Here is a 26,012-nt window from a genome sequence, read left to right as displayed (position 1 = left end):
AGAAAATGCAGTTTCTTTTCATGATAATTACATACCACACCCCAGATTATTTGACATTTTCATAACAATGGAAATGTGCACTTCAGAATTAACTGAATTTTATCTTTGTGATCAACTGCTGCCATCTACTGGTTCAGTAGGAGCCAACACTGCAATTCACTGTTCCTTTGCCTTATAGCTACAGTATAATTATCATATGCTTTATTTTGTGGGCTTTCCAAATTGCATGTAGATAAAAGGTTATTGTCTGATATGAGTGTTTGCTTGGTTGTATCTTATTGCCTGTGGCTATGCAGCAGTTCTTCTGATATATTGCTCCTGACAGTAAGCTATTTATCTAACCAATACATTTACTGGCCCAAGGTTCTGTCTCTCCTGCTATCAACTTTTTAGTGATCTACATCCTTATTACTGTGACAATAATTTAATTTTCACTTTGCATGCATTGTATATTGTTGCCAATTCAGTTTGAAGAGCTCTAAAAGTTTTTCTTTTAAACTGGTAGGAGCTAAGAAAAAAATGAAAAATATGGAGTTTCTTTTGTCTTTACATATTTGTTCCAACCTCTTGGATTAGCAGTCTGAGGCTGTACAATAAAAGGTCAAATGACACTGATAATAAATGAATGTGCCTGAAGAGTCCAGTGTGCATTATGAATGTAAACAAGTGGGTTCTAGAGAATGGGTATTAAAATGAAGGGCAAGTAGACAATCCAAAAATGTGCACAGGCACAGTAAGGTAAAGGTGGAAGAGAAGAAAATACATTTTTTTTGCTGGCTGAAAATACAAAATCATACAATTGCTTTTACTTTGGCGAGGTAATACGTGCTTATAGAAATTCTTAGTTCCCAGTGGAATGAAAAGTTAAAAAATACTTAATATACTTCTATATTGACTTTTTTCGAAACTGAAATTCCAAATATTTTGCTTAGTTCCCCTGCTTAGTAGCCGACAATTTGGCTGCTTTGCTGGATCCTTCTGTAGTCATTTTGTAGCATGCAAGTGTTGCTCCCCTTTTCAACCCTGCATATTTTTTGTGCTGTCCTTGATGCAAACCTATGATATGAGCTAGTTACAAAATACAGAAAATACAAAATACAGTCAACAAAAATAAATAGTGTATATATATATATATATATATATATATATATATATATATATATATATATATATATATATATAAAGAGAAAAGAGCAACCAAAAGCAGGGGAAGTGACGTGTAACAGACCTCATCAGTGACAGTATAACAAATAATAAAGTGAAAAAACGAAAATAATATCAAGAACTAATAAAAGATATAAGTCAAATAAAATATTGAAAAGAAATCTTTTGAGCATAATCCGAAAACCCGTAGAAATAAAGAATATTGCTTATATTGAATCAAGAACCAAAAACCCGGTCATATCCCTTCACATAAAACAAAGTATCCATTTCATAGTTTAGTTAGTCACACTATAAATAATAACAATGTATCGAAACATGAAGGTAACATTAGTATAGATCGTAATAAAAAGGAACTACCTTGCGTATTGTATTGAAGCTAAAGCCGTTGCGTCTCATACTAGCAGGATCACCAGACACTAGCAGGAGAAAGGAGGAGGAGCGGGGGGTAGAGTGTGAACCATTTTTGCACTTTGAGAAAGGCTGTCGTGTCAGCCGAAACGTCAGCGATCGTCCACTGAATAAAGACATTTAAACACTTCTAAGACCTGTGAGTGCGATCTCCATTTCCAGCTTTACATTCAAACTTCAACAAGGACTGCACCCAGGCATAATTGATGACATTTTCGTGAGTGCCGGTTTTTCCCTTCACTATATATATAAAGAGATATTGCCGCACAACCCTCTTGGTTTCTGGGTGCAAGTAGTCAAAAAGGCACTGCCAAAGTAGCCAATATCATAGAAAAAATAAAAACTGACACAGCACTCCAAGTTTTGTATGCAAAAAAAAGATATATATTGTAGAAAAACATACCAAAGCCCATAGGGCGACTTTTCGGGGTATACAAACCCCTTTCTCAAGCCAAGGGCAGCATTCAAGTAACAAACATTGGTTTACACCTATTTATACAAGGTAACACAGGAAGTTACATATAGAACATGACATCATTAACGATCCTCACACATTAACCCCTTAATTGCTTAATGTTATCCATGCAGGCATATGACAACTCAGCGTTAGTCCACTGCATATCCAAATCCAGCTAAAAAGAAACAAAACAAAGAATAAAAAACAGAAATGAGACCAATGTTTCTCCCATCATAGAAATACATATAGGTCATAGTCTCTATTAAGCCCATTTGGGGCCAATGTGTTTAATTGGTGTACCTCTCTTTTCCTCAGCAATAGCTCTCTATCACCCCCCCCCCCGTCTGGGGGAGGGTACACATTCCAGAACCATATATTTCAAATCTGTATCCTTGTGTCCTTTCTCCACATAATGCTTAGAAACTGGCAGCTTCACATTGCCCTTCCTAATTGTAGATCTGTGTTGGGATATACGTGTTTTTATTTGTAATGTGGTCTCCCCCACATAGAGGAGACCACATGGACAAATTAACACATAAACAGCAAATTTAGTCAAACACGTATAGTACCCCCTTAGAGTGTATTTACGACCCGTGGTCGGATGCTCAAATATTGTACCCTTATGTACACAACAACATTGGGAACATGTTAAACAAGGGAACATCCCCCGTGATTTTGTACCCATAAATGTTTGTGTCAAAACCTGATTTTCTTTCGTATCAGAATGAACCAACTGACTACCTAACGTTCTCCCCCTTCTATATGACACTAATGGGGGTCGTCCAAATTCTTGAATTTCAGGATATGAGGATTGAAGAATCCCCCAATGTTTACGGAGAATGTTAGTCACCATGTTACTACGATCGTTATAATGAGTGACAAATGGTATAGACTGTTCGTTATCTTTACGATGAACCTTAGTTTTCCTTGCCCTAGCTTGGGCCCTATCCAGGACATATTTCGGGTACCCACGTACAAGAAACTTATTATACAAGTCATTTGACTGTTGATCGCGTCTGTTTGGCTGGCTAACTAGCCTCTCAACCCTAGTAAACTGGCTGATGGGGATAGAGTCCCTAGTATGCACTGGATGATAGCTGGTATAATGCATTAATTGGTTCCTATCTGTGGGCTTCGAGTATAGTTCTGTGGTAAATGTACTCCCTTGTCTGTTTATTGTGACATCCAAAAACTGTATAGATCCCCTATCTTTATGTATAGTGTATGCAATATTCGTATGTGCTCCATTAATCTCTTGGTCGATTGAGTGAGTCTGTGTCGCCCCTCCATATCATGAATATATCATCGATATAGCGCCACCACACCACAACATGTGTGGTGAACGATATACGACAATAGATGTTATCCTCCTCCTGCCTGAGCATAAAGGAGTTTGCATATGAAGGGGCGACATTTGAACCCATTGCGGTTCCCCTGAGCTGTAGATAATACTTGTCCTTAAATCTGAAATAGTTCTCACACAGGATAATTTCCAAAAGTTTCAAAAAGAATTCCACTTCCTCTTCCCCATATTGTTTACTTTCCCTTAATAATATAGCACAAGCTTCAACACCATCTCCATGTGGTATGGACGTATAAAGTGAGGACACATTAAAGGTAACTAGTAACAATTCCTCGGTTTCTTCTACTTGTACAGACCTCAATTTGTCTAAGAAATGGTTGCTATCTTTTATATATGATTTCCCTTGCTGTACCAATGGTGCAAGGATCCTGTCCAACATGGAGGCCATAGGGCAGAACAAGGAACCTATGCTCGCCACTATAGGCCGACCAGGCGGTTGGACAGGATCCTTGTGTATCTTGGGCAGCGTGTATAGTACTGGGGTAACCGGTTTATCAACCACTAAAAAATCTCTTAATTCTATGGAGATGGTCCCCTTAGTAACCATCTTGGATAGAAAATCCCAAATTTTGCGCTTTATACGAAACACAGGGTCATACCCTAATTCCAGATATACAGATCTGTCTGCCAATTGTCCCTTTATTTCAGATTCATAGTATCCAGTGTCTAATACCACAATCGCCCCTCCCTTGTCTGAGGGTTTAATTGTGATGTCAGTGCGATTTTTCAAATTATTGAGTGCAATAGTTTCATCAACAGTCAAATTAGCAGGTGCCTTACGACCATCAGATCCCAGACACTGCTCATTAATATCTTTTTTAACTTGTTTAATATACGTTTCCACAGCAGGGTAGGTGGTGGGAGGCACAAACCTACTTTTGCTGCGGAGACCTAAAGAGTCCAGAGTCAGGGTTTCCCCTGTCATTTGTACTGCAACATGCGGATTAACTGAGAAATGTGTTTTCAACCTTATTCTGCGAAAAAAAGCATACAAATCCACATCCATCTGAAATGGATTCAACCGCTGTGTGGGACAAAAGTTCAGTCCCTTCCCCAATAGCGTGAGTTCAGTATCAGTTAATTGTACCTGCGATAGATTGTAGACTATTTGTCGTTCCTGCGTGATCTCTGGGTGGAGCGCTGTTTCCTTTGGATCTTGCCATCTCCTTCTATATCGCGCACCCCCACGTCTGCACCTTCCGATTCGGGACCTAAAAAAGGTTGGCATTCTCCATGGTCGGCACCTGAAACAGATCCAAAGGAAACAGCGCTTGTGCTATATTATTAATGGAAAGTAAACAATATGGGGAAGAGGAAGTGGAATTCTTTTTGAAACTTTTGGAAATTATCCTGTGTGAGAACTATTTCAGATTTAAGGACAAGTATTATCTACAGCTCAGGGGAACCGCGATGGGTTCAAATGTCGCCCCTTCATATGCAAACTCCTTTATGCTCAGGCAGGAGGAGGATAACATCTATTGTCATATATCGTTCACCACACATGTTGTGGTGTGGTGGCGCTATATCGATTATATATTGATGATATGGAGGGGTGACACAGACTCACTCGATCGGTTCCACCAAGAGATTAATGGAGCACATCCGAATATTGCACACACTATACATAAAGATAGGGGATCTATACAGTTTTTGGATGTCACAATAAACAGACAAGGGAGTACATTTACCACAGAACTATACTCGAAGCCCACAGATAGGAACCAATTACTGCATTATACCAGCTATCATCCAGTGCATACTAGGGACTCTATCCCCATCAGCCAGTTTACTAGGGTTGAGAGGCTAGTTAGCCAGCCAAACAGACGCGATCAACAGTCAAATGACATGTATAATAAGTTTCTTGTACGTGGGTACCCGAAATATGTCCTGGATAGGGCTCAAGCTAGGGCAAGGAAAACTAAGGTTCATCGTAAAGATAAAGAACAGTCTATACCATTTGTCACTCATTATAACGATCGTAGTAACATGGTGACTAACATTCTCCGTAAACATTGGGGGATTCTTCAATCCTCATATCCTGAAATTCAAGAATTTGGACGACCCCCATTAGTGTCATATAGAAGGGGGAGAACGTTAGGTAGTCAGTTGGTTCATTCTGATACGAAAGAAAATCAGGTTTTGACACAAACATATATGGGTACAAAATCACGGGGGATGTTCCCTTGTTTAACATGTTCCCAATGTTGTTGTGTACATAAGGGTACAATATTTGAGCATCCGACCAAGGGTCGTAAATACACTCTAAGGGGGTACTATACGTGTTTGACTAAATTTGCTGTTTATGTGTTAATTTGTCCATGTGGTCTCCTCTATGTGGGGGAGACCACATTACAAATAAAAACACGTATATCCCAACACAGATCTACAATTAGGAAGGGCAATGTGAAGCTGCCAGTTTCTAAGCATTATGTGGAGAAAGGACACAAGGATACAGATTTGAAATATATGGTTCTGGAATGTGTACCCTCCCCCAGACGGGGGGGGGTGATAGAGAGCTATTGCTGAGGAAAAGAGAGGTATGGTGGATACACCAATTAAACACATTGGCCCCAAATGGGCTTAATAGAGACTATGACCTATATGTATTTCTATGATGGGAGAAACATTGGTCTCATTTCTGTTTTTTATTCTTTGTTTTGTTTCTTTTTAGCTGGATTTGAATATGCAGTGGACTAACGCTGAGTGGTCATATGCCTGCATGGATAACATTAAGCAATTAAGGGGTTAATGTGTGAGGATCGTTAATGATGTCATGTTCTATATGTAACTTCCTGTGTTACCTTGTATAAATAGGTGTAAACCAATGTTTGTTACTTGAATGCTGCCCTTGGCTTGAGAAAGGGGTTTGTATACCCCGAAACGTCGCCCTATGGGCTTTGGTATGTTTTTCTACAATATATATCTTTTTTGCATACAAAACTTGGAGTGCTGTGTCAGTTTTTATTTTTTTTATTTTTTCTATATATATATATATATATAATCTATGCTAAATTTGTTGTCAGCCATTGATTTCCTTTGGATTATCATTTTCTAACCACGCCCTCAAAAAGAAAACTAATAATAGATATAAAACAGGTTATTCTACCCTAAGCTTCAGTTAAAATATCATGGCAATGCTTATGAAAGGGAGAAAAAGGTATTAATACAAAGATAGTTGTATGATAGTGTTTGCATTAATTGTTATCAAGCTTTGATATCTATTTGAGGTTCCCATAAACTTTATTAAATATCAGAATCGAATGCAGATACAGCAAATATTTTGGTGCCTTAAATTTGGTTGATTTGTCACAGATAGAGGCACATTTACTTAGCTTGAGTGAAGGATTAGAATGAAAAATACTTTGAATTTCAAAGTATTTTTTCGGCTACTTCGACCATCAAATTAAGGTCTGTTGGGCTTAATGAAGTCGTTTGCACGTGGATAGGAAACTGGCTACAGGATCGGGTACAGAGGGTGGTGGTTAATGGGACATTCTCTACTTGGAGTAAGGTTCTTAGTGGGGTCCCCCAGGGCTCAGTATTGGGTCCACTTTTATTTAACTTGTTCATTAATGACTTAGGGGAGGGTGTTGTAAGTAATGTATCAGTGTTTGCAGATGACACAAAATTATCCAGCCCAATTAATTCCATCCAGGATGTGGCATCCTTGCAACAGGATCTTGACAAACTGGCAATCTGGGCAGCTAAGTGGCAAATGAGATTCAATGTTGATAAATGTAAAGTCATGCACCTGGGATGTAAAAATATCCAAGGCACTTATACCCTTAATGGGACTGCACTAGGCAAATCCATTATGGAAAAGGACCTTGGAGTCCTTGTAGATGATAAACTTGGCTGTAGCAAGTAATGCCAGTCGGCAGCATCAAGGGCAAATAAGGTCTTGAGCTGTATTAAAAGGGACATAGAGTCAAGCAGGGCCGGACTGGGAGTAAAAAGCAGCCCGGGCAAACAAATCAAAGCAGCCCACATGTAAACACTCAATGGGCTTTTTATTCAGCAGTTCTCCATTTGCAGTTTTAGCAATCTGGTTGCTATGGTCCACATTACCCTAGCAACCAGACACTGTTTTGAATAAGAGTCTGGAATATGAATAGGAGAGGAGCAGAATAGAACAATATAAGGCATAGGCAAGACAACAAATAGCCAGAATAAAAAAATAAGGCATAAAACAAAAAATTTTATAAAATAAAAACTGTAACTAATTATTGTGCAATAACAGGTGGAGGTGTGAGGGAAGTACCAGACCAGAAAATATCATCAGACAATTAACATGCTATGCTGTATATTATCCATGAATTATGAATGATTCATGGATATTACAGCAGTAGAAAGTCATGTTACAGGGGGTGAGGTAAGGAGAGGAGTCTCTGACTGAGTCTTTGACCCTAACTTACTACTGGAAGATATTATGGAGGCCCAGAGCTGGAAGGAGGCTTGGGTGCAGCAGGTGCTGACTGGAGAAAAAGAGGAGTCGACCGAATGCCGAATAGCCTATCCAAAGACATGGTGGTGGATGCTGCAGCCAGCCAGGCTAGTATGAGACAGTGGCAGTTCGACCGGCGAGCAGCTGGTGCCTGATGGTGCGGTACACTTTCTTTGACCGGTCCTTCCTGACTGAGCGCGCCTGGGGGAGGCTGGTACTGGTAACGCATGGGGCCTGCGTCGCATCATCACGGGTCAAATCCTGCGCACGTGTGCGCAGCTCAAGCACGTATATATGAGAATGGACTGTTCCATGTGAAAAATTAAAGAGGGGGACACTGCTTCGAGCAAGTAGGTGGAGGATTATTATTGCAGGGCAGCGCTGCAGTCGGTTGCGGGGCCCCCAGTGGTATGAGTTTCTTATGATCAGGAGCGGCCCACATGAACACAATATAGATGCGGCCCCTCGGGCATTTGCCCGAACGGACAGGTTACCAGTCCGGGCCTGGAGTCAAGGGAGGAGGGGGTCATTCTTCCACTGTATAGAGCACTTGTAAGGCCCCATCTAGAATATGCCTTACAGTTTTGGTCTCCATCACTCAAACAGGACATTATTGTATTGGAGAGGGTACAGAGAAGGGCAACTAAGCTGGTAAAAGGTATTGTAAATCTTAGCTATGAGGAAAGACTGGCCAAATTGGGGATGTTCACGCTGGAGAAGAGGCGCTTAAGGGGTGATATGATGACTATGTATAAATATATAAGGGGATCATATAATAATCTCTCTAATGCTTTATTTACCAGTAGGTCTTTCCAACTGACATGAGGTCACCCATTCCGATTAGAAGAAAAGAGGTTCCGCCTAAATATTCGGAAGGGGTTTTTTACAGTGAGAGCTGTGAAGATGTGGAATTCTCTCCCTGAATCAGTTGTACAGGCTGATACATTAGATAGCTTTAAGAAGGGGTTGGATGACTTTTTAGCAAGTAAGGGAATACAGGGTTATGGGAAATAGCTCATAGTCCAAGTTGATCCAGGGACTAGTCTGAATGCCATTTTGGAGTCAGGAAGGAATATATCCCCCTCTAAGGCAAATTGGAGAGGCTTCAGATGGGTTTTTGCCTTCCTCTGGATCAACTGGCAGATAGGTAGTTAATAAAAAAAAAAAAAAAAAAGGTTGAACTCGATGGACATGTGTCTTTTTTCAACCTTACTTACTATGTTACTATGTTACTATGTAAATTGGCTACTTCGAATCAAACGATTGGAACTAAAAATTGCTCAACTATTCGACCATTTGATAGTCGAAGTACTGTCTCTTTAAAAAAAACTTTGACTACCTACTTCGCCAGCTAAAACCTACTGAGCACCAATGTTAGCCTATGGGGACCTTCCCCATAGGCTTTCTAACCAATTTCTGATCGAAGGAAAATCGTTCGCTCGATGGATTAAAATCCTTCGAATCGTTTGATTCGAAGGATTTAATCGTTCGATCGAACGATTTTTCCTTTGATCGGTCGATCAAAGTAAATGCGGTAAATCCTTCGACTTCGAAGTCGAAGGATTTTACTTCGATGGTCGAATATCGAGGGTTAATTAACCCTCGATATTCGACCCTTACTAAATGTGCCCCCTAGTGTTCTGTGCTTTATATGTGCCCTTTGAGTTAACTTGAGATATAATTTTAGAAGACACTTTTAGATATGTAATGTTTGCCCTCGCCGCATTTTAGGCATATAGGTATGGAACCTGTTATCAGAATGCTTGTATAAGCGATCTTTCTGTAATTTGGAACTCCATACCTTAAGGCTACTACAAAATAATTTAAACATTAAACTAACCCAATAGGATTGTTTTGCTTCCAATAAGCATTAATTGTGTCTTATTTGTCATCCAGTACAAGCTATTGTTTTCATATTACAGAAAAAAAGGAAATTATTTTTAAAAATGTCAACTACAGTATTTGATTAAATGGAGTCTATAAACTGTCACTGGCACAGTGCTTATACAGATAATGGCTGCTATTTAGCCTGTGTTTATATTGTTATATGTTTATATTATCAAAAGTCAGCTAAAGAAACATGTTACATTGAAATCACTATTAAGGCCCAGGGGTTTTCTTGTTTGGAGATTAAAAAATCCATTTTGTTTCTAACTGAAGTAATTTTGGGTGATGTTTCCACCTCTGATTCCACTCACTACTTTGTCAATTCCTATGACAGAGAGTTTGTAATGTCACCTCAATTACAGGTTTTAAAGTGTTCAGGTACATTAGAATCAGAGTTTTCCTTTCCTTTTTTATATCTAAGACATGCTCTCTAATGCTGTTTTTAATGGACGGGAAGTCTACCCCACATAATGAATATGGCAAAGGGCTTATTTACTGTGCAATGGGCACTAACTGTGTTAGCCTGCTCTGAATAAGTAAGGTGCAGACAATGGAGACATGCAGACAGTCTACATCAGGGCCCTTTCCTTACCTGCCCAAAACTGAGTCATCAGAAACCTTTGGACTAAGCGATAGGCCAGGCCGGCCAGGGGCCTTGGCAACTTGGCCGATCGTATCGCCCAAAGAGGCCAGGAGGCGACCTACTAGGGTATGAGGCAGAGAAGGTACGTGCCTGGCGCCCCCCCCCCCCCCTTGGCTTGGTGCCCTAGACATGTGCCTACTCTGCCTACAGATATTGTACTGTTAGAGCTACTGCCACCTCCAAACCTGGCAGTATCTCCAGCGCACACATCACTCTCACACAAAACACCAGAATTGACATGACTGATTCTAGCAACCATAATGATCCTGGAATTCTGGAGGAAATAAAACGCTGCATTGTGGGTTAAAACTATGCAGTTTCATTATAATGTGTTGCCTCTCTGTTGAGATTAAGTAATAGATGAAGGTTAATAGGTTACGTGATTCGCTCTTTTGGGGTTCCTTAGGGAAATATTTGTTCTTAAATGTACACTAAAGCAATTACTCATAAGTAATGCTAAAAAATAATTTTAAAAACTTTTTCGTGGGTGTAGAAAAGTAACCAAACTAGTTCTCCTTTGATACACCTTTAAGGATGTATGCAATTCCTTAAATAAAGGAAGTTATCACTTTTCATTTAAGAAATCATTAACACTGCATTATTTACTGAGGTGGCTGAATATAAATGAACATGCATTGAGATTAAATGGGAGCTTCACATTAGCATTTAGTTTTATGGTGATGAAGAGGGAAGGAGTCTAATCAATGTTACATTTGCTCTTTATTTATTTTTTTAATCTGATTTTAAAATTGTTTCTGCATATCTGCAAAAGGAAACTTAAAATGTTAAATGTAGTGTCCCTACCAACCAGAAAGCAGAGAGATTATTACGATAAATATATTTTCTTTTTTTTATTACAGATGAGCCCCAATTTTACGTTTTTCATGGGACCAGGAAAAAAATTATGTAAAATCAGGGAAATGTGTTAAAGCAACTTATTCTTCCATTATTTAAGGATTCAGTTTTACTTTTCTATACAATTTTTATTATTATTGTATTATTTACAATTTTTTGTGTTAATAACAAAGGTCAAGCATTGCAGCTTTAATGTTACACAATAGGGGGTGGGGGTGGGGGTGGCGGCATGTGCAAGGCCTCTCTGACAGTCACATGCACAACCTAAAGCAATAAGTGATTTGTGCATGACACTAATTGGAATTTACTTTTTTCGGGGAGAGGCAATATATGCATCTAATTAGTAATGGCAAACAGCCATTTTTGGGAACATCACAACAAAATTGTGGTGTATTACCTGGGAAAACATATACAGATATAGGATCCCTTATCTGGAAACCCGATATCCAGAAAGCTCCAAATTACGAAATGGCTGTCTCCCATAGACTCCATTTTATCCAAATAATCCAAATTTTTTAAAAGGATTTCCTTTTTCTCTGTAATAATAAAACATGAATTTTTTACATGAATTTCTAGTAGACTTAAGCCATGAAGACCCAAATTACGGAAAGATCCGTTATCCGGAAAACCCCAGGTCCCGAGCATTCTGGATAATAGGTCCCATACCTGTATATGTAAAATCAGGGAAAAGCACCTATTGAAATGCATTATAAATTGGGGGAACCACAAATAAAATGCTGGAAAACTTAAAATCAGGGTATGTAAAACTAAAGGTTTCACTGTATTTATAGTTTGGTTCATACACTTTGATGTCAGTCTCTCATTTGTACATTCATTTGATCTTCCTTTGCATTAGGGTTGCCACCTCTCTTTGTGGGTAAATTTGGGAAGGGGGCGGTTGCGAATACCGGGCTGTCTGGGTCAAAACTAGACAGCTTGTAACCCAAAACTGCATACTAGTTACCAGTTGCTTATAACCAGATATCAGTCAGACTGTAGACCTGTACAGCTTAAAAAAGGCATAAAAAGACATATATAATAAAGTCCCGAGGGGTCATTTAAGTGCAAGTTAGTAGTATCATAGCATCGCTCTACAAGACTATGTTAGCAACTGCAGTATTACAACAAAAATTATTTAGCAAATTTTTTGAATAACAAATGTTGTGGAACAAACAGTGAGTAAGCCACAAGCTTAAAGGGGAACTCCACAAAAACATAACTTAAACTTTTTGAAAAGTAAACATAATTTCTGGTAACTTTGTAATAAACATCAATTAAAAAATATGCAGAATTTTCATGATTTGTAATGGTTTCTGACAGTTCCCTAAGCCTAGCCCACTGCTCTTCTGCTGATCTTTCTGACTACTTTGCTGAGCTGGCTGACTACTGTTACTTTGTATTAACAGCCAGCTGTTCTTAGACTGCATCCTCCAAACCCCACAATTCCCTGCACATGTGATTTCAATAAGAAACAGAACATTATAGTGCAATGCATTGTGGGTTATGTAGTTCCTGCATGCTGTCTGTAAGCTGTGGAGAAGTTGTTACAATTTGTAACATCAGTGTTTTTATCCCTCCTTCCCTGCCAGGATTTCAAATGATGCAGTTAGAGAAGAACTGTTAAACAGCTGGATTTCAGCATAGAAAATGGCATTTATTCATACTTTTTGAAGAAACAGGTAACTGAGATGGAAGCACTAGATATATAAGCAACGGGTGTTTTCCTATATCTAGTACTTCGTACTACTTCTTACTGTAACCTTTCTTTTGTCCTTGCATACCAGAGGTCATCTCAAAGCATTCCTTAAATACTTTCAATTATTTTTTCCAGTAAAACTTGGTCTCTCTTTTGCCTTCAAAGCTTATCTTCAAGAAGTCCTTATAAGGGTTAGTTCACACGAGGAGATTCGGGGAGATTTTGTCGCCTGGCGACTAATCGCCTCATCTTCTGGGCGACTATCTCCCTGAACTGCCTCAGCGGTTTTTCCCATAGGCTACAATGAAAAGTCGCCTGCGCTAATGTACAAGTGGCAATGCGTTTTCTATATTCGCCCGAAGTTGCCTGTGTGATCTCCCTGAATTTCCTCATGTGAACTAACCCTAAAGGTATCCACGGTTTTATACAAAAGCTTGCAATACATGGATGAGTTGGTCACCACAATTCACTTGGCTTTATCTGGAGGTATTTTGCAACATTTGTTTCTATATATGTGGTACCTCACCCTTAGGCTTCCAGACTTAAAATAAGAAAAGGCCCGAGAACACACCTTGTCAGTACTTCCATAGGGGAGTCCTACCATCTGAAACAATGCTTACTCATAAAACCTAGTCACTGAGAAAACTCTAAAGGGACACCTGTTGTAGCTATAGACCTTGGCAACCCCTATAGCATGGCCTGTAACATATAGCTACTTCCACGCACACTCAGCACTAGCTTTCCATATTTGCTGTGGAGGTTCCCAGTTCTCAGCTCAAACATGACTTTCCATTAACTCTCCAAAAACCGAAAGGATGTTTAAACTTATTTATGAAAATAGCTTAGTTTCCCTTTAGCCTTTCAAAAAGTATGATTATCTGCACTTGATAACATATACGGGGGAATGTAATAAAAGTCGGTAAATTAAAAAATATTCGCAATGCAAAAAGTTACGCCTTTGCGTGAATTTAATATAGCTTTTGCAAACCCGGAAGCTGTCGAGCGACCACTTTTGACAGGGGAAGAAGGTTCGCAAATTTTATAGTTTGTGCCAGTGCGCAGTGAATGTAGTAAAACTTCTTACTGAAAAAGTTGTTATGTTTGCTCCAAAAGATTACAACACCTTCAAGCACTTCTTAAAAGTGTGCAATGCGCAATTAAAATTCGCAATTACAGTTTAAGGAAGAGTATTACATTGCGAAATGTGAATTTTTATTCTTATTTGTGCAAATTGTTTTGCTCTTTGCGACTTTTATTAAATTCCCCAAATACTGTTTTACAAATACACACAGTAGGTATGAATGCGATTGATTTAACTATAAAACAGAGACAGTGTTTGCTGCTGACGTACCCTATTCTGAAGATATGACAAAAATGTGAGAGTAGTTTGACACTAGTGCACACTCCCTTCAGAGGTATAAGGTATTTTACAGGTGACACCCTTTTCCTCACCCCACCTCCTCCGTGGGTGCGTCATACAATCAGCATTGCAGGAGCATAGAATGTTTCCTAGTCTGGGGATGAGTCTATAGATCTATAGATCACTGCCTGAAAGATCGCCAGTGCACAGTTCTTGTAGCAGCGTACAGTGACTAAGGTAAGTTCCATTAGCAGCCTTGCAGGCACAGTCATATGGCAGAGAAACTTTGGCTTTTTGATCAGAATGTTTGCTAGTATTTATTCCAAACATACATATCCTTTTATACCTCAACTGGATTAAATGGTTTCAACACACAAAGGAGAATATAGCAGAAGGTAAAAACAGACTGAATACAACAGCTTGGAACTAATTCAAATAATTCAGAACTTCTTACTTATAATGTTAAAGACATTAACACTGATACTTTATTCCATATGTAGAGATTCACCGAATCCACTTTTTTAGATTCGGCAGAACCCCCGAATCCTTCGTGAAAGATTCTGCCGAATACCAAACCCGAACCCTAATTTGCATATGCAAATCGGCAAGGGGGAGGGGAAAATATAAAAAAAATGTTACTTCCATGTTTTGATATGAAAAGTCACATGATTTTAAGGATTCGGATTCGGTTCAGCCAGGCTCAAGGATTCGGCCGAATCCTGCTGAAAATGGCCGAATCCTGACCGAATACTTAACCGAATCCTGGATTTGGTGCATCCCTATTTATATGCAAATATTAGCTTTAGATGCTAGGCACTAAAATCCAGCAGCAAAAGATGTGTTGCACGGGGTAGCTCCTAGTTATAGTTTGAGAGAGAGAGAGAGAGAGAGAGAGAGAGAGAGAGAGAGAGAGAGAGAGAGAGACATTGATTAGTGATACCTGTTCAAAAGGACAAGTCAGGATGTGCAATATACATAGGGAAATTCCATTTGCTTTAGAAAACAAATACAAATTCTGAATAATCCCTGCTCAGTTTTTCCAATGTGGTTGTCAACAGAGCTCACATTTCATAGCTGTGGGTTCCCTGCAGAGTGCTCTGTATTGTAAATATTACAGTAATTATTTTGTCATTCATACTTCGCCATGACCCACATACAGTATATCTGTGAATTGGGTTTTGTGTTTAGGTAAAATTAGGAACAAAAACAAATGTTCTACCAATGTTGTTTCCAGGATAATTCTTCAAGATGTCTGGGAGGCTTTTCTTGCCCATTAAATGTCTATGAGGCGACAGGTGTAACTGCATTTTTGCACTGGTTCATTCTATGGCAGACAGAGGCCAGAACAATGTCCTGTTTACGGCAATGTTAGTGACAACTCTAGTCTGTTATCATCTGTGTCCCACACAACAGAGTTTAAAGCTGCTCCAGCCCCGTCAGTGTTGACAAACTGCTTTAAGAAACAACCCACCCTAATCTGGTAAAACCAGTTCAGTCAGTTAGGTTTGTCATGAATAGACAGGGAGCTGCATTTTTATACTTACGACAGCACTGAGCCAGGTGGGATCTGCTTCTTTTTAACCTTTCTTATTTGTATCAAGGTACAGTACAACCAACTTGTAAAATACATTTTAAAATGCTTCGGTATATGACGTTGTATCCCCCCTTCATATTTCAAAAAATGTGCAAGGTATTTAGGTATCTTCTTGTGTTTAAACACGCATTCTGAACGTGTAGAAATGAATATATTTCATTTGTGTATATTTTTTAAATACAACTATGTGCATTTTTGTGGATTCTAAATGCATTCCTCTATTCTATTGTCCTCTGAACATGCGTCAAGCTAGACAAAATTGCAGCATTGAAATCTTACTTCAATAAAACACAGTTCTGAATACACACAGTGCAAACAGGCAGAAGAGAATGGAGAAAAACATTTGTTATAATTCAATTTGACTTCCCTTGCCTCCTGTAAGACTTACTTTTCGTACTTGTTAATAATATGTCATTTTCTACAAGCAGTATTAGCCCTAGATATTTCTACTAGAGATGCAATGACAAATATTGTCAAAGTAATGACCAATCAGTAGAGGGTATTATTCAAAACCATAAATACAGGCAAGCACTCTGCAGTCCACTCGTAGGGTAAAATCATTCAAGTTTATTTCAGCAGATTAAAAACATTTCAATCCTGACGCGTTTTGTATCAAAGATACTTAGTCGTAGGTATTATGTCCAGCTAGTTCCACTCTAGGCCACCTGTCATTTGTAATGTGAGTAAACCATTATTAGAATGAGCAGCATCTCACCAGCAGTGTTGCACAGATTTGCCAAAATCACAGATCTGACGGTATCACAATAATGCAAATTACTAGTAACTACTAGTTTATAATCCTAATTAACAAGCTAGAAGTAAATGCAATACTTCTTAAACCAATGATTTCCCTTTTAAAGACGAAAAGGGCAAACATGCTATCTTTCATATTTTTGCATGGTTACCCAGAATTGCTGCATGCAAACTCTTTCACATGTGGTGAGCTTAACCATAATTTTTGACTAGTGGGAGAGGCTTTTAGCAGGCGACAAAGAATGCCATTTGTCATGGGACCTAAAGGGGCCCCCTTTTCAACATGAGTTTATTTTGCCGGTTCTAGGGATGCACCGGATCCAGGATTTGGTTCGGGATTTGGCCTTTTTTTTAGCAGGAAACAAATTCGAATCTTAATTTGCATATGCAAATTGGGGACGGGGAGGGAAATCGCGTGATTCAGTGCATCCTTAGCCAATTCCGATTGTTTTAAATCATATAAAAAAAGGATATTTCTTAAGCTTAACAGGGCAAACAGAAAAATTTAAAGCTACTGCATGTTTGGTCCTTTACTTCTTAATGGACTTCAGAGAGAGAGAGAGAGAGAGAGAGAGAGTTTTTAACCAGGCAGGTGGGCGTACAGGTTTTTATATTTATGGAGGGTAATGGCAGGATCAGCAAAAGACAAACTCACAAATAATAAAAATTAGTAAAAGTGATTAGACTGTCATCACATAATTACCTTCTTTATAATTATATTTACTTTTTATATAGACTTACATAGTGGAGTGCTATTTTCTGTCACATAAGTGTTATTAGAAGGTCACATTTAATTTTCAAATATTTGTTTGTTTTAAAAAAATATTTATATGGTTGCTGTGCCTCAGCTAAATTATCTTATTCCTTCAGCTCTTCTAACTAAGGCCTATTCCAGAGAAGATGATTTATTTGGCACTTTCAAAATGCCTGGTTATTACTAAAAAACAGTTCTTATTGGAGAGACTAGCATATGCCAGTAGTAGCATTTAGGGGATTGTTGGTCAGAAGCACTATGGCAGGTAATGCATGGTGAGTCTATAGAACAATTTTTCCCAGTCTGCACTACTTAATACCATAGTAAATGTTGTTTCCGGGTATGAGTAAAATGAGTGTATCCCTTAAAGTAATACTGTTGTAATTATATAGCACTGAGAATTAATAACAATGCAATAAAATATTCAGTACTTGCAGCTGTTAATATGCCACCTCTCTACAGGCCCTGGCACCTTAAGGTTCTTAATACGGCTATAATAGCACTATTACTACTCCAGCTGTGGATAAAAAAGATTATTTTGGCAATAGCTCAGAGCACAGTGGTGGTGGGGCCAAAGCCATAGGAATGTCAATCCTTATGAAATATTTTTGTAAATTGTGAGTCACATGTTTTTGTGGGAAACTATTAAATGTCTGTCTGCTTAGCCACAACAGCACCTTCGATCTATAACATAGTTGCCAGTGCACTGTCTCTTAATCACAAAAGACTAGTTCAAAAGGAATGCAGCTTGGAATGTGATGATTTGAACATACTGTAAAAAGGGGGATCCAAAGTAAGAACTAAATCTCTATAGAGTGTATTCTCTTATATACAGTAGGGAAACATTAATAAGCCCTACCTGTCATACTGGTGCAAATGCTCCTAAACAGCATATACATCACTACTGGCTTTGGCCCTAGACTCTCCCACTACTTCTGTCTGAGGGAACCACCCATCTTGCTGGTAGGTTCCCTCTCACTAGTACTATACCTGATAAGAAGGCTACACACACCTTTGCTAAACCTAAACTGTGAATAGAAATGTATGACACTTCATCAAAGTATGGCATGGTTAAGATATTTAAGGTATCTTGGGGATACCCCTAAAAAGTTTGCTGTGTTTTCATGGAAGTCACGCTTAGTGGCATATTTATTATGCTGTGTAAAAAACGGTTGCATAATACACCACACATTACCAAGCTCCGCCGTGTAAAAAGCAGCATTAAATTTTTACGCAGAAGCAATGTCAAATAATGTCTGCAAATCTGGCATTCCCATGGCAAAACTTATACACACCATGCAATATGTTACACAGCTTTTTATGTAGTTTTTTCTGCGAATTAAGTTTTACACAGCATAATTATGCCCCTAAGAAAAAACACGAAAAAATGTTTTTTACACGGCTATGCCTGGTGATGTGTGGTGAATAGCTTGGTGTGTACTTGCACCAGCAGTTATGGCACTGTAGAATGGAATCTATTTATCATCACTAAAGGAATGTTTAAATGGATGATGGTATTGTTTACAGTTATAAACAATTCCCTTAGCATATGTAACCAATACAAACTTGAACCCATAAGTATGTATACTGTAAGTATGTGAATTTTCCTTAATTTCTTAGTATTTTGTATAGGCACAGTTTATTGACCTGTTATGAATTTAGGCAAAAATAATCGGGATAGTATTAAACAGAGTTACTTTGTGCAAATAATTTTTCCTTTGAGCATAGTCATCATATGTTTTACCATATATCAATTTAACAGCTTATGAAAAATGGTTGTGCATTTTGATGTTGCAGCTGGGAAGTAATAATAATGTCTTGCTGAAAAAGCAGTTATTTTGTGCCAAAAAATGATGCCATCTTCAAGCAAGGTCTTAAAATGTACAGAGGAGGAAAGATCAGGACAAGATATTTAAGTATAGGTTTAAAGAGATACTGACACCAGAAATTAAACTCTTTTTTACATGTATCATAATATTGCCTTTGAAAGCTACTTATAACTTTGCCATAAAGTATTTGCACAATGCTTTTACATTACCTGTCTGATGCCCCATGTTCCTGTATGATGGGCTGCCATATTTGTGCAGCAGAAGTCTGTTAGCATTGGAAACTTTAACTGGCAGGCTGAGATGGGACAGTCAGGTTAGCAAAACAAACCTTTCAGCAAAAAACGATCAACATAACCTATAGGTAACTTTAAATGTACATTCATATTTTAAAAAGTATTTTTTTAGTGTCAGTATCACTTTAAGTATTATCAGAATAAAGATGGTACTGGAAGTCCATCTTTAAGTTGATGAGTTAACCAAGGAATTTAGTGCATACTGAGAAGCATAATGGTCCAAGGACAGAGCCATGAGGGATATTGAGTTTAAGTGGCGAAGAGGTTTTATCCAAGAAAGAGACAGAGATGAAGTGGTTAGAGAGGTATGACTGGATCTAGGAGAGAGATACACCTGTATTCTAGGGAAGAGAAGGATGTCACAAAGTAGTGGGAGATCCAAGTGGAGAGATAAATTCAAGATATGAGTAAGAACTGAGCAGTGGGCAGAAAGTAGTGATATACGTGGTTAAGTGTGGATATAAGTTGAAAAGGGATTTGATCAAGAGGGCAGACAGTTGGGTGTGGTGGAAAGAAAAGCTACTTCTTCCTCTTTGATCCAGGAGCATTGTGACAGAATGGCATGACTGGAGCTGGGTGGTGTTTTGTGATGTTAGGTACTAGCCCATGTGATATGCGCGTTGTTTGGTGCTGGAATCTCATTATTAATGGGAGAAGTAAGTAAAGGAAGGAGTTGAAAGTAATCGACTTTTGGATCAAATGATTGTGCAAATACTAATGTGCTAAAATATTTTTACTTGGCAAGAGTGAGGAAAGTATTGAAGATAAAAGCATGAATTTTTAGTGCAGGAACAAGTGGAGATGAATATTGTTCTTTATAGTCCAGTGGGTCAGTCCTTAATAATTTATAGTTTTCACTGTTTTCCTCCTGTTTAGCTAATGTATAACTAACTTCCCCATCTGCACACAAAACAACCCGCTCATAATTATATACTGTACTGTAATTCGCAAAAAAACACTGTAAATCATGGATTTCCCACTATTTTTAGGTGAAATATTTAAAAAAATTATAAATATGAGTAGGCATTTTTGTCTATTCATATTTACTGACGTTCCAGCTACTTCAATCAGCTGCCAGTAGGTAATAGAGCTCTCCATTACGTTTCAAGATCATTAATAAGCTTCTGCTACATTTAATCCACATTGTTGAAAACATATTGGGGTATATTTACTGTATCAAAAAGTGAGATCACCACAGTCCTCTATGGTGAAATTCCACCACTCTCTATTAATTTCTATGGTATTTTGAAAAGGCATATTTATCAAAGGATGAACTTTCACTTTCACCCATTGATAAAAACTTTTTTAAAAATCCCTTGGAAATGAATGAAGAGTGGCGGAATTTCACTCTAGAGGAATGTGGCGATCTCTAACTTCTCTTTTTGATAAATATACTCCATAATATTTCAAACCTCAGTATCTTCAGCACAAACTAGATATAGTTTCATACTACTGGATGACATGACATTGTGAACTTTTCACTTCCATTGAACACTAATACTGGGTCTAAAGTGAAATATGAGTCACATATAATATTATCTATCTTAACTAACAAACTACCATGGTGTTTTCTTAATAGTACATGCTACATAATAATACATAATACATGTGGGTGGGGGCATACAGTCAAAATTTTGTCATCCACTGTCTCCACCTTTATGTTCTAATTATTGTGCAGAAATATATATATATATATAACAGGGAGGATGCCGGCACTGCACGTAAAAAATCAATAGTTGCCTGGGTGCAGTTCCACAAGAGAAGCATAACCTGAAAGAAGGTCCACACTTACAGGACTCAAAAAATCTAGCAGTGTATTAATTTATGACTGATGTTTTGGCTAGCAGTCTAGCCTTTTTTAAAGTAAACAAATGTGTGGCAAACAGCCTAATAAAACACTACTGGCGAGAAAAGCCATCTGTGATGTCATGGCATGTGTCAGGTGAAGGATTAACCAACCCCTAAAAATCAAAACATCAAATCATATGGTGGCCATACACGTAGAGATCCGCCATACATGTAGAGATCCTCTCGTTTGGAGATTTCGACAAACGAGCAGATCTCTCCCCAATGTGCCCACATTGAGATGGGCGATATCGGGCTGAGCCAATCATGACCCCTAGGGCCCAACAATTGGATCATAATGTAGCCAGCATGGCAGTCAGATTGCGGGACCACATCGGCGAATAGATGCGACCGCAATCCGATGGAATTTTTAATCCTGCCCAATCGACATCTGCCTGACTTTTACCAAGATATTGATCGGGAAAGCCAATGGGAGGGCTCTACACCCCATAAGCAGCTTTTATCGACCAGTGTATGACCAGCTTTAGAAAAAAAAACAGAAAAAAACTAATATACAAGAAATACAACATAAAAAGATAATAATGGTGCTTACCTGATATGTGTTGATTATTTCCAATGCATCGACTTATACTTAGGTGCAATGTGTAGTCTATTACCACTGTGTATTACATTTATTTGTGTGACCTTATTGTTACATTGTATTAAGGTATTTTTAGGGATGCACCAAATCCAATATTTGGGATTCGGCAGAATCCCTGAATCCTTGGTGAAAGATTTGGCCGAATACCGAACCGAATCCTAATTTGCATATGCAAATTAGGGACAGGAAAGGAAAAAGTGGAAAAAATTATTCTTTTGTGATGAAAAGTCAAGTTATTTCCCTACATGCCCCTAATTTACATATGCAAATTAGGATTCAGTTCTGCCAGGAACAAGGATTCGGCTGAATCATGATGAAAAAGGCCAAATCCTGGCCGAATCCCGAACCGAATCCTGTATTCGGTGCATCCCTAGTTATTTTATACTGATGGGATATATAGGTGGGCATATATAGTTGACTATCATTAGGCTTCATCTAACTGAAAATCTTATTTAAGGAGGGAATGTGCATAATACAAGAAACCTTGAGCAAGTTACTGTTGATATACCTTACTTGGGTGGAAAGAAAGACACATTATGAAAAGAGAGCAGTTTTTTTGTGTAGTACAGTTGTGTTGTGGTTTATATGGCACTGCTGATATTCTAAAACTTGAGTGGCAACCTTCTCTCTCCAAAGCTGGAATGTGATCAGCAATGAATATTGGAATGCCAGCATTTCCTTAGGAACAAGCAAGAGTTTTAAGTAAGCCCAAAATAATGGCACATGTGCAGTTAGCCTTATGAGGCACCAATATTACACAAGTAACGTGTGTTCAATTTAATATAGCTTATCCAAGATAAGTTTTATATTTATAGGAATATAATGAGAATAATTACATTAACTGCAGGGTGGATGTAATTAAATATTTGATACAGTACACATTGTCACACAACTGGGGTTAAATCCTGAAACTAGGAACGTTATTTACATATGAAAGAAAGGGAGGCACACGGGAACTAACCTGCTAAACTAGACTTGATTGCTTTGCTGCTAAATAATTTCTAAAAATAGCAAAAATTAGCAAATACAATAAGTAGACGATTTTAGGTATACCACAATGTAAAATAGTTAGGGTCTGGTTTTAAATGAAGAATTGGAAATTACTCCTTCAAAGCATTGTAGGTTATTGTCCTGGTGCCAAACAAACAGAGGCATTTGACTAAAAGATCTTTAAAGAGGTTCTGTGCCGGGGTTATTGCAAAATCAGGCAGTTTCACTGGGTGCTCCGGCATATTTTGTGTAGGTGTGGAAGCTGAGTCACAATTGCCTACTAATACGTTTTATGATCACATTGAGCAACTTTTTTTTATCGGATGAGGTTAGGCAGTTATGAACAACACCAGTTTTAATATTGCTGTAATGTCCAGTGGAAGATCCATAAATATCTAATAAAAAATGTTGCTTCTGGGCTCATACTACTTGTTTTTATTGACAAAGCTTAAGTAACACAGTTGAAACAGCTGTAAACATTAATAAGTAAATCTCAAGCCTTTGGATACAAAAATCTTGCTAAGCAACCACTGCAGAATCTTTGTGGACATACAGGACAAATTATGCAAACATCTTAGATATCATAATGTCTTGTGCATTAGAAGAAAAATGTGTCCATTCAGCCAACTGCATTGTAGACCAATAAATAGCATTGTTTGATTTTTGCCTATTTAAATAATAGTGAATACTAAAAACCATTTATTCTATATCTCTCTATGATCCCTATAAAGTAAGCATCCATACTAAATGCATTCTGCCATGTGCTATGGTATATACCAGTGATCCCCAACCAGTAGATCGCGAGCAACATGTTGCCCTCCAACCCCTTGAATGTTGCTCCCATTGGCCTCAAAGCAGGTGAGTAATTTGGAATTAGGGATGTCGCGGACTGTTCGCCGGCGAACTTGTTCGCGCGAACATCGACCGTTCGCGTCCGCCGAATGTTCGCGAACGTAACGCAACGTTCGCCAATTTGGGTTCGCCTTAGCTGGCGCTTTTTTTTGCCATTTCTCCCCCAGACCAGCAGATACATGGCAGCCAATCAGGAAGCTCTCCCTCCTGGACCACCCCCACACCCCCTGGACCACTCCCCTTCCATATATAAACTGAAGCCCTGCAGCGTTTTTTCATTCTGCCTGTGTGTGCTTGGAAGAGCTAGTGTAGGGAGAGAGCTGTTAGTGATTTGAGGGACAGTTGATAGTAACTTTGCTGGCTAGTAATCTACTTGATACTGCTCTGTATTGTAGGGACAGAACTCTGCAGGGATTTGAGGGACATTTTAGGTTAGGTAGCTTTGCTGGCTAGTAATCTACCTTCTACTGCATTGCTCTGTATGTAGCTGCTGTGGGCAGCTGTCTGTCCTGCTGCTGATCTCTCATCTGCATCTGTTCTTCAAACCACTGCCACCTAGCTGTGTGAGCTTTTTCACATTCTGTCTAAATATCAATAATAATACCGTCTCCAGAAACACCACCTGAGTGACGTAGTGTGATTTCTGCCCTTTACAGCACAAAACGCAGCGCTGTGTCAACAATGGATTTTTTAGAAACATATTTGCCCTTGATCCCCCTCTGGCATGCCACTGTCCAGGTCGTTGCACCCTTTAAACAACTTTAAAATCATTTTTCTGGCCAGAAATGTCTTTTCTAGCTTTTAAAATTCGCCTTCCCATTGAAGTCTATGGGGTTCGCAACGTTCGCGAACCGTTCGCATTTTTGTCCGGACGTTCGCGAACATGTTCGCGAACATTTTTTCCGACGTTCGCTACATCCCTATTTGGAATTACTGGCTTGGAGGCAAGTTTAGGTTGTATAAAAACCAGATGTACTGCTATATAGAGCCTTCTGTAGCCCTTATTTGACACCCCAGGAACTTTTTGCATGCCTGTGTTGCTCCCCAACACTTTTTATTTTTTAATGTGGCTATCGGGTAAAAAAGATTGGGGACCCCTGGTATATACCATTGCTTTGTTGCATGTGTATAAGCTTCTCTTATATCACAGATGTATAATAATTTAAATCTGTTATTACTCTTCACAGTTTGTGACTAAGTGTTATTGCATATTGATATTTAGTAGAAGGCTGGCACAAACCGGACTTCACTCCAATATTTGAAGCAAATAAAAAGTATTTTATTTAACAAAAAAGAAACACCTCAAAAAATAGCCTAGGCTTTTTGTGAGATGTTTCTTTTTCATAAATAAACTACTTTTGTTTTTTAGATGTTACTTTTTTGTTAAAAAAAACTACTTTTTATTTGCATCAAGTATTGGAGTCAAGTCTGGTTTGTGCCAGCCTACTACTTGGGGGCCGATTCACTAACTTCGAGTGAAGGATTCGAAGTAAAAAAACTTCGAATTTCGAAGTGTTTTTTGGGCTACTTCGACCATCGAATGGGCTACTACGACCTTCGACTACGACTTTGAATCGAACTATTCAAACTAAAAATCATTCGACCATTCGACCATTCGATAGTCGAAGTACTGTCTCTTTAAGAAAAAACTTCGACCCCCTAGTTCGCCATCTAAAAGTTACCGAATTCAATGTTAGCCTATGGCGAAGGCCCCCATAGGCTTGGCTAACTTTTTTTGATCGGAGGATATTCCTTCGATCGTTGGATTAAAATCCTTCAAATCGTTCGATTCGAAGGATTTTATCGTTTGATCGAAGGAATAATCCTTCGATCGTTCCATCGCACTATTTGCGCTAAAATCCCAGTCGAATATCGAGGGTTAATTAACCCTCGATATTCGACCCTTTGTGTTTTATTGCACCTGCATCACACACTATTTGGCTTATTTTTGATTGCCCATGCTTTTGTGCTCAGGCAATCATAAAGGAAACCCTGTGTGAATTTACTAATCACACAGGGTTTCATGCCAAATCACCATAACCAGATTTGGTTCCCCATTTTGCTACTCTCCAAGTCCTACCTCTCAGAAGCCATGTTCCAATATATTGCTCTGATGAGATCTAACAAGATCGAAACAGGCTGTCTGCAAGTTTGGATATATGGCTCCTAACCATTAGGCTGTATCTGTGCTATAAACCAGCGGTTCTGGATGCATAGTTGGCCA

General features: G+C 38.6%; 1 protein-coding gene across 1 annotated transcript in view; it reads left to right on the top strand.

Annotated features, from left to right (window-relative positions):
* Positions 1–14,486: 14,486 nt before the first annotated feature.
* Positions 14,487–26,012, top strand: part of scel.L (sciellin L homeolog) — a gene marked incomplete in the record, with an annotated part of 62,143 nt that continues 50,617 nt past the window's right edge. The window contains 1 exon segment of the mRNA NM_001092354.1: positions 14,487–14,514.

The sequence above is a fragment of the Xenopus laevis genome, chromosome 2L (genome assembly GCF_017654675.1).
Source record: "Xenopus laevis strain J_2021 chromosome 2L, Xenopus_laevis_v10.1, whole genome shotgun sequence".
NCBI lineage: Eukaryota > Metazoa > Chordata > Amphibia > Anura > Pipidae > Xenopus > Xenopus laevis.
This window is presented reverse-complemented; position numbering and strand designations above follow the sequence as displayed.